This window comes from Colobus angolensis, unplaced genomic scaffold (assembly GCF_000951035.1).
Source record: "Colobus angolensis palliatus isolate OR3802 unplaced genomic scaffold, Cang.pa_1.0 Scaffold360, whole genome shotgun sequence".
Taxonomy (NCBI): domain Eukaryota; kingdom Metazoa; phylum Chordata; class Mammalia; order Primates; family Cercopithecidae; genus Colobus; species Colobus angolensis.
In genome coordinates, this window is record NW_012116933.1 from 609,265 (window position 1) to 635,477 (window position 26,213).

The 26,213-nt window shown below is 34.9% G+C and overlaps 1 protein-coding gene across 3 annotated transcripts in view; it reads right to left on the reverse strand.

Annotated features, from left to right (window-relative positions):
• Positions 1-26,213, reverse strand: part of LOC105519893 (putative uncharacterized protein encoded by LINC00478) — a 426,129-nt gene that overhangs the window by 190,371 nt on the left and 209,545 nt on the right. The window contains exon 1 of one of the 3 annotated variants that reach the window (XR_001003036.1): positions 9,575-9,997. The exons of 1 other annotated variant lie outside the window; for it this stretch is intronic. The gene's annotated coding sequence lies outside the window, so the exon portion shown is untranslated. Of the gene's footprint in view, positions 1-9,574; positions 9,998-26,213 lie in introns of those variants that run through there. One more of the 3 variants, XR_001003035.1, reaches the window with a different exon arrangement.

Consider the following 26,213-nt stretch of genomic DNA (forward strand, 5'->3'; position numbering starts at 1 on the left):
GCGCCCAGCCAGTGATTCTATTTTTATATTTAATCTATTAAAGAAAACAACTGACTACTATATTTTTGGTACCGGTTCTACATTTAAAAAATTATGTAAACAGACAACTGAAAACAACCAAAAAGTGTACTAACCCAGTAGAATAGATTAAAATTGTGCCACAATCACACAAACGGATACTGCAAAGCAAAAAAGAACAACCAACCAATATATGAAACATGGGAAAATCACATGGGCAAAATATTGAGTAACATAAGCCAAACAAAAATATATACATACTGTGCAAATCTATTTATATGAAATCAAAGACTGGTAAACCTAACATATATGGTGAGAGGTGTCAGATGGGGATGAGAGAGTACTATGGAGTGCTGAAAGTTTTATATTCTGATATCTGGGAGAAGACGTATGAATGCGTATAACTACATGTGTATGCATATGTAAAACATTCATCCAGATGTATGCTTAAGAATCATGCATCTCAGAAACTTTTACTTGAAACTTTTTAAAGCTCATAAAAAAGAAAAAACCAAAAGACAGTCTTCATTTTTCAGAAAGCATGCTCAGTGGACGTTTCAATAAAATTCTTTAAAATGTCAGCATGCCCTAGAATATACATCAAAAATGAAATTACAAACCAGACATTTTTAATAGTGTGCATTTACAGAAACAATAACTTATGGGTAAGTTTATATTCAATACCTCTTATTAGTTATTTCTACGTTTACCAACGTAGCTAAATTTCCTTCAATTGTATTTCTATTCTACTAAAGATTTAGGAAAATAAAAATAAATTTATAACTAGATATAAATGATTTAGAGGGTAAATGACCTTATATAAATGAAGGAATAGAAAACTGGAAGGAAAATCTGTGATCAAAGCCAACTCTCCAGGCGCTAATATTATGACTATGAGCAGAAAGGCCATTTTTTTCCCTCTTGAAGCCTCCATTTTCTGTTGCATAAAATAAGGGTGTGAAAAAACAACATTCAATGATCCCAGTTCTAAAATCAACAACTCAAATGTGCCACTGTTGAAAAAGTGACTTTGACCCCAAATTTTCAGTGTTCATATCTTGACTCATAATAGCCAACATTACATAAAACTTAAAAATACGTTTATAAGAAGTATTTTATACCCATATTCTCATTTCAAGTTTAGTGCTATCAATAGAGGTTAGAAATCTAATTTTTATAACAATTGTCAACAACTATACTATAACAGAGTTCACGTTTCTTTCTTCATAAGCATGTGATATGTAGAAATTCTGAATTTTAAAGTAAACAGACATTGTTTTCTAGTGAGAAACACCTGTTTCAGGGCAGTTAAGCACTTTGAGAAGACTTCTGAGGGTTTGCTTCTGTGGAACGCCACAGTAGGGTCCTGCACGGGGTGGTACAGATGGTCACAGTGAAAACTCACCGTGCCTCTCCAACTCTTGCATGTCTGTGGGTATAGTAATGTGTATGTTGACAAAACAAGCTAGTGCAATTTCCTGCCTCAGAGGTGCTTCCCCCTATTGTGCTATTCCACTACTCATTCTTTTAAGCCACTGATGTGCAAAAGAGCCTCACATCAGAAACACAACCTTTGTTTATGGATATTATTTGTTTTTGTTTTTTGTTTTTTGTTTTTCTGGAGAGAAACTGCCTATGACCAAAATTGTTCACTGGTTATTGCTTAATTTAGAACAATACTAAAAGTACTTCAGGAAACCTTCTGTATTAAAAAAAAGTGTATTTCTCACTACGCTCTGTCTATGGCTGATTTTAATATTTTTAGACTCTGTTTCTCCAATTGTCAGAGAGGAGAGAGAGTGAGAGAGAACATTTATATCAAAGGGTTATATTTAATCTTCCTTCATACTCTGAAAGTCCAAGATTATTCAAAATGTGGTGCAACAGATCACAGCATGGACTAGAAAAACCATTAACACAGGTTCAGATCCAGACATCAACACTTACTAGCACGGGAAGTTGGGGAAAATTAAACTTTTAGCCTTCCATCTGTACCAGGAGATAATCATCAACTTTCATGGTTATTTAGAGGATTGAGATGAGATATATGAAGCACTCTGCATAGGACCTGAACAAGTCATCAATCACTGGCCATGGATAATGCTTTCAAGGGCAGGAGTCAATCACTTGAAAGAATGTCATAGATAGGATAAAGTGTTCTATCATCATACTCATAACTAATGAGTCAGTTTTCTAATTACTTCCAAGGTCAAATTTTTGAAATTCTTTCAGTAGTGCGCTTTGAAAACTGTTGTGGCAATACTTTCAGTAGTACGCTTTGAAAACTGTTGTGCATTCTTTAATGATAAATTTCTGAGCTTATGTAGGGTAAAAGCTCTTTAATTCTCTATTCCAATGGAATGCCCCCACTTTTTACCTCCCCTTCTTCATTTAACCATCTACATGCCTTCCCATAAGAGTTTGAGAAAAACTTGGCTATTCCTGGCTGCAAAGAAAAGCCTATTTCAAGCCCAAGAAAACTTAGTCAAGATCAGGACTTTACTTAATGGGATAATATTTATGACAGTAGCTTATTGCTTTTGGGCACGTAAGTAACTCTAAGTAAAATGGATAGATTTTTTTAAGTAGATATTATACATATGTAGGTTCATAGTCATTGCTTATAATTTGATATGTAGAAACAATGTAACAGACTTGTATATTTTAAACACTGTACTTTCATCTTACTCTTGATATTTCCTTATCATTAGACAAAGAAAATGTAAAAATCTGTGTCAACATACATACCCACACCTCCCCCCACATACCATTTTATGAACATATATACGCATGTTTCTTTCAGCTATAGCTGAATAATTTTCATAGTGTCATAGACTATATAATATAAATCTCATAAAGTATATATCAACACACATACTAATCAATTTTTTCAAACTCAATGTAAGTTTTGGTCTTATTATAATTTCCAATACCTTAATGGCTCTGCTGCCACCTAAATGAAAATTGTACCAGGTACTCATAAGCATTAACTCTCTTCTTCTGGTAAACCTAGTAATGATGTTTCAAATTCAATTTAAAAACCATTAAAACGTAGTGACTTTTAAACCCAATATAATTTAGCTCATTTCTGCAAAATTTAGTTTAGGAGAAAGCAGCTGTGCATTTGAACATCTGGAAATTACTTTTAATTGCACTTTTCTCAAGTGAGAAATGAAAAACTCTACCTGTGATGCTATTTGTATATCTGACCACACAAATCCTAGTAAACACCTGCACTTTATTTATAATTTCATTTTGGGCTACATAATCTCATTTTGCTATTAATCCAGACTTTTATGTGATTTACCAGTTGCAAATTTGATCTTGCACAGGCTTTAAGATGGAAAATGGAAATTGCAAGATATTTGATTACTCGTAAGTTACTTATCTAAGGAGAAAACAAATTTCAAAGGTAGACATGACTAATCTGAAAGTTGAAAATATGCAAATACTATTACATTTACACTTAATGACTTGGGTATTGAAAATAAAAACAAATTCCAGATATGAGGTGGCCTAATCGCTTACATTTTATCTAAGACCTATTCATTCAATAAATCAGCCTTTGGTCTTGAATAAAGCATTTAAAACTACCGATTACTAAAAATGATTACTGCCTTCTAGTAACAAATACCAGTTTCCAAATTAAATTTGTTGGCACAAAAATATATCAACAGGAAAATGTTATCATTCCATAAATATTCTGAACTGATTATTGCTCTGTTTATCTGCCAAGATTACAAATCATTGTTTATTTCTATATCATTGATTCATTTCCTGACAACCAAAGATGTTTTAGAGATATCTGTATCACACTTCAGTAGGAATTTTCTCTCCATCAACTTTTTCAAATGTCACGCTATCTGAATATATCTACAATTGGTGGCTGAGGTGGGAGAATCTCTTGAGCCCAGGACTTCAACACAATAGTGGGCCATGACCACACCTGTGAATAGCCACTACACTCCAGTCCTGGCAGCATAGTAGGATCCTGTCTCTAAAAAGAAATAAAATAAAGACTAAAATTGACTGCTGACAGGAAAAAAAAAAAACAAAAAAAACAAAAAAAACCCAAAAAAACCCCTCTCCATAGAATATTTCTGAATGGGCCCAAGGAATGGAAAGGAAAGAGCATGTGATCAGATTAGAATCCCACAGAACATGCAATAGTCACATACTTGTATTTTTCCCAAACTCCTGCATTAGCAGAAAATTCATATCCAGATCGCAACACTTCATGAAGACTATACTTGGAAATTTTCAAAGCAGTGCTTTTAAAAAGTAATTTTGGATGACATCTCAAGTAGAATTGGAATAAAGCCAATCCCATAAGTTAAATTTGAGAACAACTGTTTCTATCACTGTTTAAATATTCTGTACACAAAACATGTATTTATATATACTATTTTGAACACAAAACACAATTTAGTAACTCATATGTAGAACATGCATGTTCTATAATTTTTAGCAACTTGACCTTTCATGCATAACTGTCCATATTCTTCAGGAAAATGCCCAGGTTTGGGGTAAAATGAAAAACTAATGATCCTTGCTAAGGCTGAGTCAGCTGGGTTATAATGCTGATTTATCTAACTGAATGAGCTGAACTACCTTAACGGGGATTTTTTAAAAAATCATTATACATAGAAGAACCCTGTTTCTGCCAAGGAAACCCCAACACAGATCCTCCAGTGAACAAGAATGAGTGTGTAACTCCTCTCTCTTTGTAAAAATATCTGAGATTGGTGATTTGGAGCTCTGAGGCAAGACTCAGGGATTTAAATATGGGAAACGACTGCATAAATTTAAAGCACCATGGGCCATACAGAATGGATCACCACTATCCCTTTGACACCATTTTTACTAGAGTTCTTACAGATTGAGTAAATGAAAGCTGTTCTCAAAGCCCACTGTCTATCTTTCCAGTGTGTTGTTTATGTATGAACAGCAAGTTGTAATTAGTTGCTATAAAACATAGAATTTTATTACTCTCCATCTTACTTTCTATTTTAGTTTTAAAACTGAAGTCCACAGAAAGCCCATATATTCCTCATATTTATCTAAACATTCAAATAAAACAGCTACTCCTTTCAAAATCTCTGCAAATGATAAAGTAGTTGATTATCACAGGAAAGAAAATGTTTTTGAAATATTTTCAGATATTTCCCCTTACAGACGTTGACCTCAGATGTTAGTGGGAGAAATGAAAAGAAAGGCACGATAGCTTGGTCTCACGATATTTTTAAACAAGAGATTATGCAATATTTCAATAATAGCAAAGCAGGGACAATTATAACTTTAGTAGATATTAGTTTTTTAAGCAAATGATAGTTCTCCAGATTTTCAAAGAATTAGTAAATCTCTAAAAAAAAATCAAATATTTAGAATCACTCGATAAACACGTAAATTAGCACTAATTTATGCTGAATATTCAGTGCTTTAAATGAAGCAAATCCTCAGATTTGATGTGATCATTAACATTGATCCATATATCGACTAACTCTCAGTAAGAAACTCAATGAATTTGTTTATAGAAAGTAATATGGAATAAGAACAAATGTAGAGCATGCTATCAGACTTTCCAGCCTCGAGCTCAGAAGACTTATATCTCAGGATATAGGCAAAAACACAGGTTGGCAAATACACATGAACAAATAAACAAGAGAAAACTAAACAAATTCTTACAGGTTTTTAGGAAAAAATTTTGAGCATTAAAGAAGAGGTTCCTTTACTGATCTATTTGTCTTGACTTTGAGAGAAGAATTTATAGAAAGATAAATTATCATTGTTTAAACAGCTAACAGGTCAGGTGGCTTGTAAAATGAATGTTTAAGAATGATATCAAACAGTAATATTTACTTTGTGATCATTTTAAAATTAAACCAATAGAAAGTAAAAAAAATTGCAACAAGTGCAAATCAACACTTCTTTTATTTGAACAAGACTTAAAATCAGCTAACATGATTCTATTCAATATTAATTGTATATAAATCAAAGTAACGTTAAAAAATTATTTGGTTATGTAAGCTATAGTGGTATGTTGGCTGCTTGGAAATACGACATTTGTTCATCTAATAAAATAGTAAAATATGGCAGTTAATTTTATGAGAGAAGCCTTACAAATGCATGACAAAGTATAATTATTGTTTTAATATTTCAGGTTTATTGTATTAATGAAATAACAAAGTATTATTATTAGCAGTTTATATGAAAGGTATCATATTTTATTTTAGTGCATACTTTCTCCAAAACAACAAAGATTGGTGTCTTCACGTGCTTCTATATCTAGTTTTGTTACTGCAAATTCCAAATCATTCTGCCTATACTAGTTTTTTATGGCCGAGGTCACTGAAGTTGTGCCAAAAATTCAACAATGATGTTCAATCTAATGTAGCAATGCATTTATCTTATTGCTGAATTTTAGACCCCTCAGAACAAAGCACTTCATTTAAATGATAAATGTTCACCTAAAATACCCTGTTGTAAACATTTCTCACATTTAAACAATTGTGGATAAAATACTGCGATGTTAAAGCTTTCTTTTCAATACCGAATAAAAGTTGATGTTTAATTATTTAATGTCTCTTTTAACTGGAGGGAAAGAAAGTATTTTATGTGCCTGTTGCATAATTAAAATAAACAAACAAAAAACCCTGTCACATTTAAAATGATAGAAGTCCATAATTTGAATTGACAACTACAAATGAATTTCACTTTTTCTGAAGAGTAGAAGAGATTCCACATTGTAAAATTTCATAGATTTTAATATTTCCAACATAAGTATGGGGGAAAAGATGAACGAAAAAACTTGTTCGAGCTATTCTTTATAAATTGAAGAAATTCAAGAAAAATATTTTAATATTTTTCTTTTTACAAGCAATCGCGTTTCCATATAGTATTTTTAAAATGTTAACTCAGTGAAGGAAATGTAATCAGTGTTTTGCATTTATGATCCTAGGGAAAATTAGCTAGTAATTCTGCTAAAAAAGCCTACATTATGGAAATAATTACAACTCATTGCCATAGCAAAAGAATGTAAATTTTTTTAGCTATTTCAGTAAGGAAGATAATCTAAATTGCCCTTAATACTTATTTGTTTCTACCTCAACTAAAAAATATTTGTCAGTAATCGTGTACAATTAAGTTTCTTCTGAACTCGCAAACTAACATTTCAGTGTACTTGAAAAGTTCTATATTTGATGGCATTTACTTTGCTATGGGCTCTAATTAACCAAAAATACCCTATAATTTTCAGTTAAAACATTTCTTAGTAAATATTAGAAAAATAATCCATCAATTTCAAATGCTAAGTACAACAGTTGATTCAAAATAATCAAAAAATATAAACAGAAGATGTGTGTAAGAGCTAAAATTAAAATTGAATTAAAAAATAACTTTTAACTGAGAATCATGCTGAACAAGAGAAGCTATCTTATTTTTCCTGCACCTGTTTCATGATAATAAATGTGAAAATGTTTGGGTTTTAATCCAAGTTTTGAAACATTTACCTTTATTAACTTCTTTTATATAAATTACAAAGATTACATTAAACGAGAATTCAGCTGTAAACTCACATACAAAGAGAACTTATCTAGGTAAATTTCTATTAATAACAATTTATAACTTCTACGGATTTTAATGTTGACTGGTATGAAAATCCAAAACACTCCATGTCTTGGTTAAACTAATAGCAAGATATTTACAGTATCATAATTCAGTCCACAGGAAAGCAAATATAAATTGTATATTTACAAAAATGACCTGAAGGAAATCAGGAGGCATTTTCTAATCCTAAAATTTATCTAAAATTAATATGATCTTTTCTATCACCAAAATTAGCAATATTCTATATGTAAAGGGAAGATAAATACAGAATAAACATGCCTATTAAGAAATCTCTTAATTAGGTCACTCTTAAAAAATAATATATCTGATTCCCCTCAATATTTTAAAGAGAAATATGACTGTTTCTAGTAAAATAAAGTTGCACTTTGGATTACTACAGATTAACACACAAGGCATAATAGCATTTATGATAGTGATAATAAAATTTGTTTTAAAAAAACAGAGCAACTGATATTACACTTTTCTGCTTTTAATTATTCTGTAATGTACCCATGTTTAATGTCTAAAGATACCATTGAAAATGGCTATAGAAAAATCTGAGGTGTTAATATTTGATTACTATAGTATTTCATTGACATTCGTGAATTTAACTCTTAAAACACTAGAGTATAAAATTGGCTTACAGAACAAAATTCAGTTATAGTAATATCAAAATTAACAATAGTTCCAGATATGGGATGTAAGTACCTTTGAGCTTCAAAATTTCTTTCATGAAAAATTATCTTTTTATTGCAAAACAGCAATTAAACACAATTACTTAAAGCTATTCAGCCATGTCTATATACCAAGCATTTCTATTAAAACATTTGTTAGAAATAATATCAAGGTGTTAATAAGTTTTTTAAATTATATAACAAATGCTGACATTTTAAAAAATCCCAAATGCTACATTTTAACATAGACAAAAACACTATTAAAATGTTAAGCTTAATTGCGCGCACAACGAAACTTCTAGAAAACTCCATTACTTACTGTTCACTGAGTATTACTTACAGAGATTAACAATTTTAAGATTTCATTTGTTATTTATCCTGCAGTATTTTGAAAAACCTTTTTTTGCACTGTATACTTCTCAATAAGATGATCACACCTACTCTGGTCTGCTGAGAAAAACAAAAAATCAGTAAATCTTCTTTAAGATTGTGCTTGTTCCATCGTATCTTAGGTGGCAACAAGCAAGGAATTCATAATGATAAAAGCACCAATATGAGAAAAAATATTTAATGCTTGTTTCATATTGACTGTATAAAGTCATTTTGACATGCCTATACAACTGGTTGTGGCAGCTTTCAGACATGATTCCAGATCAAAAAAAAAAAAAAAAAAAAAAAAAAAGAAATTGCTCCAGGTTCTTTAGTCACAGCAGGACGCTGGGAAGTTGATTTTGGCCAGGTGCCAAAATCATGTGCAAAGGGGCCTCATTACGGATTCATGGCAGCCTTCAGCACTAACAAAAAATGTGACCCAACAGGCTAAATCAGCGACTAAAATTAAAAAGTAAGAGACAAAGACAACTTACTTAATATTCCTTCCAAAGCAACATTAAACTTTTTTTGGTAATTAAACCCTTATTAGTATAATGCAGTGTTCCTCTGTCCTCAAATGATTGTACAATTACTCTTTAAAACTTGTCAATTTCCCTTCTAAATAACACTTTCTTTCTGTGGCAGTTTACAAAGATTTCGCTATATAATAAAACTCTATATCCACTGTAATCGGTTCAATAGAAGAAAACAAAATTGTAAAAATGCAGACGACAGTATTCCTTTAAGATTTAAACAAACAAACAAAAAATAAGCAAACAATCGTCAGTACATTTTGAACTTCTACAAAAGTGAACATACACCCTCTAAACTCACATTGGTTGCGATTAAGCAGTCTCACTGCCCAACTTTCCCCCCAAAAAGTAGATTTGATATCGCAGTCTTACCTAGATGTCTTCTGGCTTTTCTGCAGATCAAAAAGTTTCCTCCCTAAGCACACAGATATTCTTTCACAAACCATAAAGGCCCTTTTATGAATCCAGCACTGTAACAGGCTACCTTCCACACCACGTTAAGAGCCCAGTGTACAAGCTCTCAAGATAAAATACGTTGCTAATACACAATTAGTGGGAGAGGTTGTCTACTGGAGAATTTATCTTAACGAAAGGAGGAAAAAAAACAGAAGCTTTTTTTTTTTTTTTTTTTTTTAATAGCAAAAAGGGTGCGGTCAGATGTTAGGTTTTGCCTGAGAAAAGGGTTCTACACTGCACTAGTACCTAAACACTAGCAGAAGCTGCCTGGGAAGGGAGCCAATGGAAGGACTTTGTTTGACCCAGCTGCCAATCTCCCCTGAAGCCGTGCGCCAGACTAAACACTCACACTATTTTAACTCAAATCAGGCTACAGCAGCTGTTTGCTTTCCGGCTCTGAGCTCTGCACCCACCATGGCCTGTGCAGTTCACCCGCGAGCTTTGCTAGCTGCCTGGCTGAAATCTGTTCCGGGTTGGGATTTGTCACTGGGGAGCAAATATTAACCCTATTCCTCATGGTAAATCTGGACTGTTTGTTGATCAGCATTTGGATCTGGTCATTGGGGTAATTTCTGATCTTTTAAATGAAGACTGCTATTTTATATCATGGAGAAAGTTTCAGATTTGAAGGTAACAAGGATTCTTACGTTTCTTTGAAATTCTAATGTAAACTCTTCTGATGTGTTCAAATTAACACTAAAATAGCCCTTGTGTGGACAAAAACAAGGTCCCTAGAGTAAACCCCTAAGAACAAAGATGGTACCCATTCACTCCAACCTAAAGCTCTTTGACTATAGCAAGATGGTTAAGTTGGCATCACAGAGTCGGAGAGACTCACGTGGTTGCAGGAGTTAGCACTGACTCCTCAATGCTCAGGGAAGTTTCTCCAAAAGCAACACCTAGGCACACAAGAAGTTTGCTTTCCTCGTATGAAAAGGTATCAAGCGACCTAATTTACCATTCCTAAATTTCTAAGGTTATTTAGTTGTTAGACTAAGTGTACAATTCATATTCTGAACTGTAAAACGTTATGCCCACAGGTAGTCTGAAGTTAAAAACAAACTAGAGAGAAGTAAGTCAGAGAATGTACAATTAAAGTAATAATCAAAATGATCTGATTGTAGGAGGGGGAAGAGATCCAATAATGAAGATTGATTGCACCGGAGATAGGAGCCAAACATTATGTATGTGGCAAAAATAAACCAGTAAGTCATTCAACATGTGGAAGAGAGAAAGAAGCTCAGAGGAGTGTAATAACATGGACCATAACTGAGTTATTTTTACTCCTGACCAAATTCCTTCCTATTGGACAATGATGGTGAGAGAAGCCAGCACGTTTTTCTTTAGAGATTTTAGTTTCCATTGTTGCATCAGGCAAAAGGATATCTTTTGATGTAAGGCGAATAGACAGAATTTTTGTTTTTGTTTATTAACGTAACTAATTTTGATCTAGCTATGACGGTTCACAGTGCAGTCAGAAGATGAACAAAAGTGAAATGTTTCTGAAATACACAAAAGGTGTGTCTTCAATTTTTTTTTTTTTTTCAGAAAGTTGTTTCCTCTGCTTTAACAGGAGAGTTTATTTTGTTTCTATTCTTGCCCCAAATGATAGGTCTGTTTTCTTATTTTAGAAACTAGAGATCTAAATTACAAAAAACTGTAATTTTATAATAAAATGTTATTTCCTCAGATAGGAAGTAGCAAAGATGCCTATAGAGAGGCTGAACTATTAGGATTTATAGATGCACAAAAACTGAAAGGCCCAATTAATTAAAAATGCATGTCATGATAATATTGCATAGCAAATAGGGCTAGTATCCTTATTTTGAAAGTGATCTATATGTAAAATCAAAAGATTCCCACTGGATCTGGCTTCATATATAGCAGTGTACAGTTTGATGCTCAGAATTCTTATGGAATCTAATCAAATGCTGGGAAATGATTTCTTTTGTGCCCCCTTTTTTTTTCTAATGTAAGAAAATATTCAACTTGTTTCTCTGAATGGTCTATTACAATCTACAAATCACCCACCATCATATTGCTATATATATCTGCAGCAGCTATAGACTGGCAGTCCTACAGCAACATTTGTTGATCTCAGTAATCACTTCCTTACACTTCTTTTCTGTCTTTTCGTTAGACATCTCGTGCACAATAGCAGTTAATTCCTATCATGACTGTCACAGGCTGAACTGTCTCCCCACCAATTCAGATGCTGAAGTCCTTACTCCCAGCACCTCAAAATCTGACCATATGTGGAGTTAGTGTCTTTAAAGAGGTAGTTAAGTTAAAGGAGATCATTAGGATGGGCCAGATTCCAATGACTGGTGTCCTTATAAGAAGAGGAGGTTAAGACACAAAAACACAGAGAAGACCATGTGAAGACATGGGGAAAAGATATCCATTTGCAAAGCAAAGGATGAGGCTCAGAAAAACCAACCCTGCCAACGCCTTGAGCTCAGACTTCTTGCCTCCAGAATCAGGAAAAAATAAATTCCTATTGTTTAATCCCTTCGGTCTATAGTTATTATTTGTCAAAAACTAATACAATGCCTAAGCTAAAAGGAGTGAAAAATTGTCGTATCTACGACTGGAATACAATTCATTTCTATAATCAAGTGTTTATATACTCAAGTGTTTGATTTTGCCCAAGACAGCATGGAATGTACAAAGGAATTGTAATTCATTCACATTTTCCAGAAAAGAGGAAAAACTGTGTGTACATCAGAGTTTTATATAAAAGGAATAACAAGGTGCTGAAAATGAAGGAACATAAAATGTAGTTGCCACTTTTCCATGATACTTATTTTCATATTTTGAACAGAAAAACTGTGCTTATCTCATTTTGTAAATAATAAAATAGTATGTGCACAATTAATACATACAGACTTTAAAAGTAATTGTGGAATAAATACTAACTTTATTAAGTAATTGTGCCTAACTTTTCCTTTGGGGTAATCGAAAATGGTATGTGAAACTTTTGATTTTGAAAGACAGTTCTGACACATGGACAACTCACATTCAAGTTCTGATGCTAGATAAAAACTTAATATCAAGAGTTGGAAGCAAAAAAGCTAGTCTTTGTAAGTGGAGAGTGCCAATAACCTATGCAAAGGGAAGAGACCCTAAAGGAAAAAGGAAAAGAAAAGTGGCCTTATGATAAAGTCTGTCTAAAAGTAAATGAAGTAAGACTGAAGGCATCAAAGATAAAAGAAGTTAGAAGCTTAATCAAATATCTCCCGCCAAAAATCACCTTTGCCCATAAGCAAAGCAACAAACAGTGCACTCACACGGTTGGAAGATGCAAGGTAGCTATGGGAAATACATTGGAGTAGGAGTACTTTGCTGCTTGTGGTGGGCAGGATTTTAAGATGGCCCCAAGATTTCCACTCCTGTATACTTTGACTTCCCTAGTAGGTGGGGTAGAACCTGTGAATATGGTAAGATAGTCGCTTTGTTGTTAAGAGTCAATGATATTTCCATCTAAAATTAGTAGAGTGAGAAAGAAGAAAAGAAGCCAATTGCAAATTAATCCACCTGCCCAGAAGAGGTAATGAATAGGTGACTGAAATTACCATTGTGACAAGATACCATTTTACCTAGCCACAATTCCCACCCGATGCCACCTGAATGTGAGTACTCATCTATTCATCCTTTGGCTCACCCGGTCCTATCAAAAATTCTGTTTAATGCTGACCCTGTGTGGGGCATTGGGCTGTCATGTGGTATAAAAAACACAGCCTTTGATCCCATGATGATAGTCTAGGAAGCAAACTGAAAGCAAAACAACCAGCTCTAAAGAAAATGGCACTGTGTTGAGCACATTAAAATGCTGAGGTGGTAATGTCCAGTGGTTTCGTAAATGTGATAGAATATTACAACAATATTAGTAATTATCACATATTCAAATAATTACAATAAACAAATTATGGAGAAAGGAGCTATTATGAAAACTGTCATTTTTGTCATCCTACAGATATTATGATATCATTGTCTTAAAACAACTAAATATAATACTGGTTGTGTGAAACTGCAATTGTTAGTCTCTTTTATCTTTTTATGAAAATATTTCCCCTCTACTTCTCATGCCAGTTGAGACCAAAAGGACTATTTATCTCTCGAAATTCTGACGTTTTAAAATAAAATCCGAGACATAATCTTTCTGCACAAAACGCCATTGTTACTCCAAAGTAAATTGCAAACCATGCTGCAATGGCTTTCACTTTAAGCAAGATATGTTAATAATGACATGGTGTTTTGAACACCTATTTCTTAATGAGAATAACCATCATACATTGAGAAACAATTTTAAGTAAAGTTAAATTAAGTTGAATGTGATCATGAAACAACTCAAACTATTATAAAGAAAATAAGCTTAAATGATTAAGTAAATATTCTGCACAAAGGTCATATGGAAATAATTTTTTTAAAAATAATATGACATGTAATTGTCAAAATGGAATTGTTTTTAATTTAGCAAACAGAGAGATTTAAGGAAGAACCCACATCAGTTTCCCACAGTCCCCTCCAAAACATAAAAGCAGAGGAACACTTTCTAACTCATTGAATGAGGCCAGCATTACTCCTAATGCCAAAATTACATAAATATATTACAAGAAAGGAAATTTGTACACCCTTATCTTTCATGGAGGTAGACATAAAATCCTTAATAAAACACTAGCCATTATAATTCAGCAATGTATTGAAATAATTATACCTGAAGATCAAGTGGTATTTATTTCATATATACGAGGCTGGTTTAATATTTGAAAGTCAAAACAAAATATGATCATATCAATTGACACAGAAGATACAACATTTCACAAAATCCAACACTCAAGCAAGGATAAAAACTCTTAGCAAACTAAAAATAGAGGAGAACATCTTCAGAATGATGAAGAACATCTACAAAATAGCTACTAGCATCATACTTAACAGTGAGAAACTAGACACTTTCCCCTAGTGCAGAGAAAAGACAAAGATGTTCCCCGTCACTACTCCTATTCAGCATCATACCGGCAGTCCTAGCTGATGAAATAAGACAAGAAAAGGAAATTAAAATATTAAATATTGGAAAGGAATATATAAAACTGTCTAGTCACACCTGAAATATCTATATAGAAAATCCCAAAGAAATTACAAAAAGTAAAGCAGATTTGGCAAGGTTTTAGGACACAAGCTTAATACACAACAGTGAAATGCTTTCCCCTTTGCCAGAAACAAATGCTTGGACTTTGAAATTTTAAAAATATTATTTATAATAGAATCTAAACATTATATACTTAGGTATAAACGTAACAGAATATGTATGGGATGTATATGTGCAAAACTACAAAACACTGATAAAAAAGTTAAAGAAGATCTAAATAAATCTGTGTTCTTGTTCTGTCAGCTGAGAGGGTCTAGAAGCAATGACAGCACAGTGGAAGTGCGCCTACCTAGAAACCATATGTTAGTTTCTAATACCATTCTCCAATCAAAGATACTAAGACTCCTTAGAGAAATGCTTGATTCTAGGACTTGACAAGAAAGATATAAGATGGACCTGGAGCATAGTGCCAAAAAGAAAGTAAGTGCTAAAAATTAAAATAAAAATAAACAACGGTGGGATATTAAAAAAAGGCATATAAGTGACAACTGAAAGAAGTCCCAATGACTAATGCTGAAACAATTTAAACAACAAATAAAGTAGTATCGGATCATAACCCAAGTACAAAATAAATATCCATGAATCCACACTGATGTAAGTAAATGATTAGATAAATAAACAATACACATATAGAGCATAAACAGATATTCCATGCAGAAAATGGTATATGTATGTGTGTGTGTGTATATATATGTGTGTGTGTGTGTGTGTGTGTGTGTATATATATATATATATATTTTTTTTTTTTTTTTTTTTTTTGAGATGGAGTTTCACTCTCGCTGCCCAGGCTTGAGTGCAATGGCGCAATCTCCGCTCACTGCAACCTCTGCCTTCCAGGTTCAAGTGATTCTCCTGCCTCAGCCTTTCAAGTAGCTGGGAAGCTGGGTTTACAGGCATATGCCACCATGTTGACTAATTTTTGTATTTTCAGTAGAGACAGTGTTTCACCGTGTTGGTAAGACTGGTCTTGAATTCCTGACCTCAAGTGATCCACCCACCTATCTCTCCCAAAGTGTTGGGATTACAGGCGTGAGCTACCACACCCGGCACTACACACACACACACACAATACACACACACACACACACACACACATATATATATATTCTTAAAGAGGTAGAACATAATTTTTCACTCATTCGTTAACTGGGGGCTGAGTGTAGTGACCTCTTTTCAAAAAGCACGATGTTGAAAGAGAGAGAAAGAAAATAATCGGCTTTACAGTGGGGAAATCTGATTAACACTTCCACAAGCTAGCTGATCAACGTCAGCATCAATAATGATAAGTTATTTTGATAGTATTCATCTTTGATAATAGATGATGAGAATGGCAATTTATCTTTGTGGTCTTCCTGTCAAAATGCATGACTCCAGTCTAAGCATAAGATAAATATCAGATAAATTCCATTTGAGGAATGTTATACAGAATAAGTGACCAGTTAGCCTCAAAATTATAAAGGTCATTAGAAGCAAGAAATGTCTGTGAAACTGTCACAACCAAAAATAGACTAAGGTGATATGACTACTAAATGGAATGTGGTACCCCCACCTATCATCCCGGAACAGAAAAAGGGTGTTGGGGAAACACTGAGGAAATTTAAATGGAGTATAGACTTTGGTTTGTTACCATGTATCAATTATGTTTCATTAATTGTGACAAATATATCACACTAATATGATAAATTTGAGAAACTGAGTGTGGGGAGCTCTCTGTGTTTTTAATAATTTTGTAAATATAAAATTGTACTAAAATTAAAAGTTAATTAAAAGATACATGAGCAAAATGTTTTAATCAGAAAAAAAAATGGCCGGGCGCAGTGGCTCAAGCCTGTAATCCCAGCACTTTGGGAGGCCGAGACGGGCGGATCACGAGGTCAGGAGATCAAGACCATCATGGCTAACATGGTGAAACCCCGTCTCTACTAAAAATACAAAAAACTAGCCGGGCGAGGTGGCGGCGCCTGTAGTCCCAGCTACTTGGGAGGCTGAGGCCAGGAGAATGGCGTGAACCCGGGAGGCGGAGCTTGCAGTGAGCTGAGATCCGGACACTGCACTCCAGCCTGGGCGGCAGAGCGAGACTCCGTCTCAAAAAAAAAAAAAAAAAAAAAAGATTAAACACTTCATGCATATGTTACAGAAATATTTTCTCAAGTATGGAAGTAATGTCCAAAAAGCAATTTCTGAGAAATATGCATTAAATAGTAAAACTACGCCCTTAGTTTCCATGACATTGTTTCTCCTGTTTCATTCTTCTCTTATATCTAATTTTCCTTTCAATTCTTTTAAATCTCATTGACTCTTACGTATAGGCTGTTTGATGACCTCCAAATCTTCAGCACATGCACCAGTATAGTGCTCTGACTTTATTTCTAAATGTCCACAGGCACCCACTTCCATTCATAAAACCAAAGTCTGTTTTTTCCTACTAATCTTCCCCTACTGTGTTTAACAGCCAATCATTCTCCGTGCATAACGAGTCAGAAGAGATCCTAAGACACCTCCACACTTTCCCAATAAAACGCTGGGACAAGTGAAGAAATGCGGAACACAAATATGTCATCAAAAAGTCCCTGACTGAAGAAAAAAACAACTCAAATTAACTTTTTGATTAAAACCTGAAAATAGTAATAACATGTATTAAAATGCAGAGTAGGTCTCTCAAGAAAATATCATTGAAGGCCAACAGAATCCCCTTTCCATCTGGCCAGATCATTCTCCGCAATATTCCACACACCATAAACATATTAAGTTGTAAATTTATAACCTTCAGAAGAAGTCTGAAATACTCAATAGTGGGAACAAAAAGCCCATTGCAGTTCTGAAGTGTCGAGTCTGTCTTTACGAGTCCCATGTGAATCATAGTATATGGAATGTTGATGAGGTTTTAGAGTTAAAATCTTAAGTCCATTAAAAAACCTAATTATTACATTAGCCTTTTGGAGCAAAGGTCTAAAATACAATGAATTTTGGTTTACAAGAAAAACTAGTATGATAAAAAAAACTGAACAGAAACACAAGGATAAACCCACAACTTTCAGTGGTCCTTTTGAAGAAGGCGATACCTCTAATCTTACAAACATCACTGTGATTAAATGTAAAGACAGCAGATATCAAAAATGAGTACTGTTATGAGGGACTTCAGCCAAAGTGTAAAGTATGCTGTTTGTCTTGGAAATGTCCCATTTCTTAGCAAATTCTCTCAATCTTTGCCCAGGCATCTAGTACCCTCATGCTTCCCTCTGGCTATCCCAGGCTCTCCTAACTCACTGAATACCCACATTCCCTCTTCCTCACCAGCAAGAGCCTTGTGCTTTCAAACCAAACTTCCTGTCAGTTCCACTTTTCAATCAAAGCTCCAATTTCCTCAGGGTGGCTGATTTGGCAGTCACCAAGCAAAACCCTAATCTGATAATCTGATTAAATTAATTCAAAGTAAGTTGTAAATGGCTAATAGCCTAAATTTCTGAGAGAAGCTGAATATTTGACAATCTAATTTGTAGAATATACAAAGGAGATGTATTGAATTGGAAACCTGAGTGCCCTCTGTTAATACTCAAATTTCTTCCATTACTTCTTTCTTTCTTCCTTTCTTTTCTTTTCTTCTCTTCCTTTCTTTTCTTTCCTTCCTTCCTTCCCTCCTCCCTTCCTCTTTCCCTTTCTTTCTCTTTCCTTCCTTCCTTTCTTTCTTTGTTTCTTTTTCTTTCTGCCTTTCTTTTTTCCTTTTCTTTCCTTTATCTCCTCCCTCCCTTCCTCCTTTTTTTCTTTCTTCCTTCTTTTTTTCCTTCCTTCCCTCCCTCCTTTTTTTCTTTCCCTCCAGTTTTTCTAGACTCTCAAAATTCTCCTTTGCTAGTCACTTTTTAAAATCTGTAACAAGAAAAAAACATTGACTAATATTTAGGTTTATCTTTCCTATTTCTTGTAATAATCTGTCACCAACTTAAAATGTGAACAGTGCATTTGGAAGTATCACAATGAGCTACTACTTTTTTTTTTTTTTAATTCAAACACTTAACCTGCCACAAATAGCAACTATTGATTTGCCTGTCTTTCCTAGAAATGTTGGCCATGCTTTGTAAGTAATTACTGCTATTTGCATCAGGTCATCAATGCAAATCACAGCAATATATATCATATATTCATTTTTACTAATTATTCCAACATATTTGTTAATAATACATAATACCATGATTTATGTCTTTCTATGAAATAATCAAAATAGTCTATCTTTATTACATATTTTTCTGTGCCAGGTGCTGCTCTAAGTACTTTGACTGAAATAATTCATTTCATCCTCAAAATGAAATTATAAATTGGTAATTTTTATATACTTTCTTTTAACATATTTGGAAACTAAGATTTGGAGAAGCTAAGAAACTTGCCATAAATTACACAACAGCTAAATTGTATTTAAAACCCACCGCATGAGTCTATAAAAAATATGTACTCTCTACTCCTCCAGGAATATATATGTATGCGTGCTAAAATAACTTATATATGAGTATTGAAACTATCAGAAGCTCAGTCTCAGTTGAAGGTGTGAAATCAGAAAGTGGGAGTTAGACTAATGTTAAAAGATGAGCTTGCATAAAAAACATTATTAGGGTTTCTTGGATACACCTGGAACAAGGTGAATGGGATATGATAGCCAGGAGGATCAATAAGAAGTAGTGTTACTTCCAGGTCATTTCATCTAAGGAGTAGGTGAGAGTAGAGGTACAGACTTCACAGTCAGGCTTTGCCAGGCTTGTGAATGACAGTCCTGGTGGCAAAATGGTGAACTAAACTGACTAGATAAGGGTGACGGGAAGTAATGTCCCCAGAAATCCTAACAGCAAGTGAAAGAGAAAATCAGTCAATCTAATAACTGAGAAATAGGAAGAGAAAAATATAACAGACATCCTTATCAGAAAAAAAACTTTTATGTGATCCAATAATATAGTCTAATAATATAATATAATGTTATTTCATTTATTTATATTGAATACATTAGGAACTTCCAATAGACATTGTTAAGCAGAATACTACCAACTAACAGACTATGCAAAGGAAACATTTGAATACTTGTTCAATAAATACCATAGCAAACTGTGTGAAAAGGTAATACCTTCTTGAGGTTTAAAAAATCTAGTCATACAGAAGCATACAAAGCATAAAATAAAGATGCCTTCCTTTCCAAAATGATAGTGTTTTGTTCCCCTGATGTAACTACTAGACTGAGTGTGTTTTCAGGAAATATGCATTGTATGAAAAATACACAATCATTTATACTTTTTATTTTGTAACTTTTATTTATTTGTTTATTTTTGAGACAGAGGTCTTGCCCTGTCGACCAGGCTGGAGTGAAGTGGTGCGATCTTGGCTAACTGCAACCTCCACCTCCCGGGTTCAAGTAATTAGAGATAGGGTTTCACCATGTTGGCCAGGCTGGCCTTGAACTCCTGATCTCAAGTGATCTGCCCATCTTGGCCCCCCAAAGTGTTAGGATTACAGGCGTGGGCCACCGCGCCTACACTATTTTTATTTTTTAGAAATTTATTTATTTATTTAGTAAAGACAATGGTCTCACTATATTTCTCAGGCTGGTCTCAAACTCCTGGCCTCAAGCTATCCTCCTGTCTCGGCCTCCCAAAGAGCTAGGATTACAGCCTTGAGCCACCACGCCTGGTCCTCGCTTGTAAAACAGATTAAATTATATTCCATATAGGTGACTTTAATTTGATTGATATTGTTGGCCTTATAAGAAAGGAAATCTTACTGCATATATTGTATTGTAACCTTGATTTACTTACATTCTTAATATGATATGTGTGTGTGTGTGTGTATAAACATTTTGTAATTAGGGACCTAAGTTCTTCCTTATTATCACTCCTGTTTAATATTCTAAAAATTCAAGCTGTATTTGGTGTGATTAATCATGGGAATATTTTATATTTGTTCTCTATTATCTGGCAAAAATAAGATACCAAGGACTTAAAAAAATTTCTTTATCCAATTAGTTGTCCTATATTTCACATTACTGTACATTTGGGGGTGAAGGTTAAAAAGCAGATCTAAAGCCAAATGGCAGAGTTTAAAATACCCTGCAGACCATAGTTAAGTATGTAAAAGTTTAATAAACTTAAATTTCCAGTTACTCTGGCCAAAAGTTTATGTTCAAGAAATATTAACTGACCATCTTAAAAGTAAATCCTAGATGTTGGGGTAGGTGGTTAGGCAAGGCATTCCTCCGAGAATTATAAGGAAAAATGAAACTTGCTGAAGAAGTCAGAGTGAATAGGGTCATCCATGCAACAGCAGCTATATTTTCATCTCTTTCCACTTATCCCCCTTGGCACTAAAGAAATTCAGTACAGAGAACTGTTGCAGCTGGGGAGAAGAGACAAGCATCTGGTTAAGAAATAACCCCATGGCTCAGGACAACTTTTGGCCTTCTATGTTGATCTTATTAAGTTTCAACTCTTTTTTCTGGAAAAGAAATTCACTAAGAGAAGAAAAAATATTACAATACTTCTGGCACCATGAGTAAAGCTAATGGGCTTCAGACGTCTTTTAGCTGGGGAACATATTTACTATCAAATAAAGACATGAGCTAGCATGGGAAGCATTCTTGGGCTGTCAGAAAGTAGTATAAGCTCCTTGTGATATTGTTATTTTTAATAACATATACAACTAACCCTTGAAGAACACAGCCTTGAACTGTGAAGGCTCACTGTTATGCAGATTTTTTTCAATAGATACATTCGAATTTTTTTTGAAACTTGTGACAATTTGAAAAAACTCACAATGTAGCATAGAAATTTTGGAAAAATTAAGAAAAGGTTAGATATGTCATGAAATGCATAAAATATATGTAAATACTGCTCTCTTTTATCGTTTATTACTATAAAACATATACAAAGCTATAATAAAAAGTTAAAATTTACCAAACTGTACAAACACACTTACAAAGATATTTGCAGTCCAGATAAATGTAAACAAAAATAAGGATGCTGTATTATATAATAACTGCATAAAATTAACAGTCATATATGCTGTACTATTTTAATAATTTTATAGCCATCTTTTGTTGCCAATTCATGTTGAAAGTATCAAGCATGCATTTGAAGTGCCATGTGAAGCTAATCATCTTCAAGTGATCAGTTCTTTTCTCCAGTAAAATATGTGACATAGTAAACAGTGATCTCTTGCAGTTTTTATGTATTTTTCATGTTAGTGCAATATTGTAAACCTTGAATAACAGCATGGGTCCATATGAAGTGCTATCAGTGTTACTGAAAGTGCTCCCAAGAAACAGAGAGAAGTCACCACATTACAAGAAAAACTTGAATTGTTTGATACATATCATAGATTGAGGTCTGCAGTTGTAGTTGCCCAGCATTTCAAGATAAATGAATCCAGCTTAACAACCATTGCAAAAAAGGAAAAAGAAATTCATGAAGTTGTAGCTGCAATTACACCAGCCCTTTCTGCGAAATACCTTTTTATATTGTACGGAACGTGCGTCTTTTATGTGGTTTTCAGATTGCTGTGAGAAAGACATACTTACAGACACTAATATGATTTGAGAAAAAATGAAATCATTATTTGGCAACTTAAAGCAAAAGGAAGATGAAGGACGTAAAACTAGAAATTTAATACCAGCAAAGGATGGCTTGATAATTTCACAATGAGATGTTGCTTGAAATTGTCAAGATAACAGAAAAAGACTGGGTGCCGTGGCTCACGTCTGTAATCCCAGCACTCTGGGACGCCAAGACGGGCAGATTACCTGAGGTCAGGAGGTCAAGACCAGCCTGGCCAACATGGTAAAACCCCATCTCTACTAAAAATACAAAAATTAGCCAGGCGTGGTGGTACATGCCTGTAGTCCCAGCTACTCAGGAGGCTGAGGCAGGAGAATTGCTTGAACCCGGAAGGCAGAGGTTGCAGTGAGCCAAGATCATGCCACTGTACTCCAGCCCAGGTGACAGAGTCCATGCCAAAAGAAAAAAAGAAAAAATAACAGAAGAATAAGCAGCTTCTGCTGACCAAGAAGCAGTAAATGAGTTTCCAGACACCACTAAGAAAATCATTGAGGAGAAAGGTTTTCTGCCTAAATTGGTTTTTAATACGGACAAAAGTGCCCAATTGTCAGGTTAAAAAAAAGTCACAAAGGACATTTTTTTTTTTTAGTAAGGAAAAGAAGCAAGCAAGCACCAGAATTTAAGGCAGGAAGGCATAGGCCAACTCTACTGTTTTGTGCAAATGCAGTCTGGCTTATGATTAAGACTGTCCTTGTCCGTAAAGCTGCTAACCCGCAAGCCTTGAGGGTAAAAGACGAACACCAGCTGCTAGTCTTTTGGTTGTACAACAAGAACGCCTGGACAACAAGAACTCTTTCACTTTTTCTGGATTCGTTCCATCAGTGCTTTGACCCTGAATCAGAAATTGCCTTGCCAGTAAGTTGCCTTTAAAGTTCTTATGATATTGGGCAATGCCACCAGCCACCCAGAATCCCATGAGTTCAACACTGATGGCGTAGAAGTGGCCTACCTGCCCCCAAACATAACATCTCGAATTGAGCCTCTAGACAAGGGAGTCATAAGCAACTTTAAGCTCATTATGCATGGTAAATTATGAAAAGGATTGTCAGTTCTATGGAAGAGAACCCCAGTAGAACATCATGAAAGTCTGGAAGAATTACACCATTGAAGATGCCATTGTTGCTACAGAAAAAGCTGTGAAAGTCATCAAGCCTACAACAATAAATTCCTACTGGAAAAACTGTGTCCAGATGTTGTGCATGACCTTACAGGACTTACAACAGAGACAATCCAACAAATCATGAAAGAGATAATGGATATGGCAAAAATGTGTTGGAGGAGGGTTCAAGATATGAATCTTGGAGAATCTTGGAGTTAATAGCACACAAGAGGAATTGATGGAAGGAAACTTGATGGAGGTAAGTGGTTCTAAACCAGTACCAGGTGATGAGGAAGAAGATGTAGAAGTAATGCCAGAAAACAAACTGACATTAGACAATTTGGCAGAGGGGTTTCGATTATTCTAGACTCATTTTGACTTATTTTATGACATAAATTATTTTGTGATATGGGCACAAAAATTAAAGAAAATGGTGGAAGAGTTGTTGCCATATAGAAACATTTTTAGAGAAATTAAAAAACAATTAAACATAAGTTAGGAGGTATTTTCATAACCCAAGTGTACCTGCCTCTCTTGCCTCCCTTTTTACCTCCTCCACCTCTTCTACCTCTGTCAACTGAGATAGCAGAACCAACCCCTTTTCTTCCTCCCCTTCCTCAGCCTACTCAATGTGAAGATGAGGAAAATGAAGAGCTTTATGATGATCCTCTTCCACTTAATAAATAGTAGATATACTTTTTCTTCTTTATAGTTTTCATAATAACATTTTTCTCTGTAGCTTACTTTATTGTGAGAATACAGTATATAATGCATATACATAAAATATGTATGTGTTAATTGACTGCTTATGTTATCAGTAAGGCTTCTAGTCAACAGTAGGCTATTAATTAAGCTTTTGGGGGGTCAACATTTCTAAGTGGATTTTTTACTGTACCACCCCTAGCCCCTGCATTGTTCCATGGTCACTTATATATATATTTGATCTTCATCCTTGTTTCCTGATATATAGCTCTTATAACTTTTGGAATCTCTAGAGTCATAGGAGCATCTAGTATGCAAATAAGATGACCAGGGGGCTGGTCACAGGACAAACCAAGGCATGATTAGAGGGTTTGGACTTTTTGCCCACCCCTACAGCTTTAGGGGAGAGAATAATGGCTGGAGGTTAAGTTGATCACTAATGGCAGATAATTCCATCAGTCGTGACTATATAATGAGGCTTCCATGAAACATGAAAACCTAGAAGGACTGGGTTCAGAGCTTTCAGATAGCTGAACAAGTGGAGGTTCCTGAGGGGGTGACACACCTAAAGAGGGCATGGAAGCTTTGCACCAGTTTTTTTTTTTTTTTTTTGTGGTTGTTGTTTTTGTTTTGTTTTGAGATAGAGTCTCACTCCAAGCTGGAGTGCAGTAGCATGATCTTGGCTCACTGCAACCTCTGACTCCCAGGTTGAAGCAATTTTTGTGCCTCAGCCTCCCAAGTAGCTGGGATTACAAGTGTGGCCATGCCCAGCCTGCACCTGTTCTTCAGTGCCTTCCCCTCTGCATCTCTTCCATTTGTCTGATCACTGATATGTAACCTTGGTAATATTCTTTATAATAAACCAGTAAACGTAAGCATTTCCTTGACTTCTATGAGCTGCTCTAGCAAATTAAACTTAAAGAGAGGATCAGCTGGGTGTGATGGCTCACACCTGTAATCCCAGCACTTTGGGAGGCCAAGGCAGGCGGATCACCTGAGGTGAGGAGTTTGAGACCAGCCTGGCCAACATGTTGAAATCCCATCTCTACTAAAAATACAAAAATTAGCCAGGAGTGGTGGTGTATGCCTGTAACCCCAGCTACTCAGGAGGCTGAGGCAGGAGAATAGCTTGAACCCAGGAGGTAGAGGTTGCAGTGAGCCAAGACTGTGAATTGTACTCCAGCCTAAGTGACAACAGCGAAACTCTGTCTCAAAAAAAAAAAAAAAAAAACAATGACCCGGCACGCTGGCTCACGCCTGTAATCTCAGCACTTTGGGAGCCCTAGGCAGGCAGATTATAAGGTAAGGAGTTGGAGACCAGCCTGGCCAACAAGGTGAAATTCTGTCTCTACTAAAAAAAAAAAAAAATTAGCCAGGCATGGTGGCAGGCACTTGTAATCCCAGTTACTTGGGAGGCTGAGGCAGTAGAATCTCTTGAAACCGGAAGGCAGAGGTTGCAGTGAGCCGAGATCATGCCACTGCATTCCAGCCTGGGCAAAAGAGCGAAACTCCATCTCAAAAAAAAAGTAAAAAAGAAGACCGTGGGAACTCTGATTTATAGACAGTTGGTCAGAAGTATGGGTTCTACTACTTGTGACTGGTAGCTGAAGTAGTGTGTGGGGGCAGTAAGAGGACTGGGCCCTCAACCTGTGGGACCAGAAACCATATTGAGGTTGACAGAGTCAGAGGTGAATAGAATTAGAGGACACCCAGCTGGTGTCCACTGCAGAATTAATTGCTGGAAAATTGCTTAGTGTGTGTGGGGAAAAAAATCCACACACATTTGGTCACGGAAGTGTTCTGTGTTGTGAGAGTATAGCAGGAGAATCTGAGTTTGTTTTCTTCTATATCCTTACACTCCTCTTTTCCCCCACAAAAGAAATTGTCAAAATATCTAGAGTATTTCTTTATAACTAGCATATCTAACGAAAAAGAAAAATATTGGTGATCAGTTGGTGTAGACATGGGCTGGAGAATCTTTGTTAATAGAGTTTGATGAAGATAAAATATGCTGCAGTAATA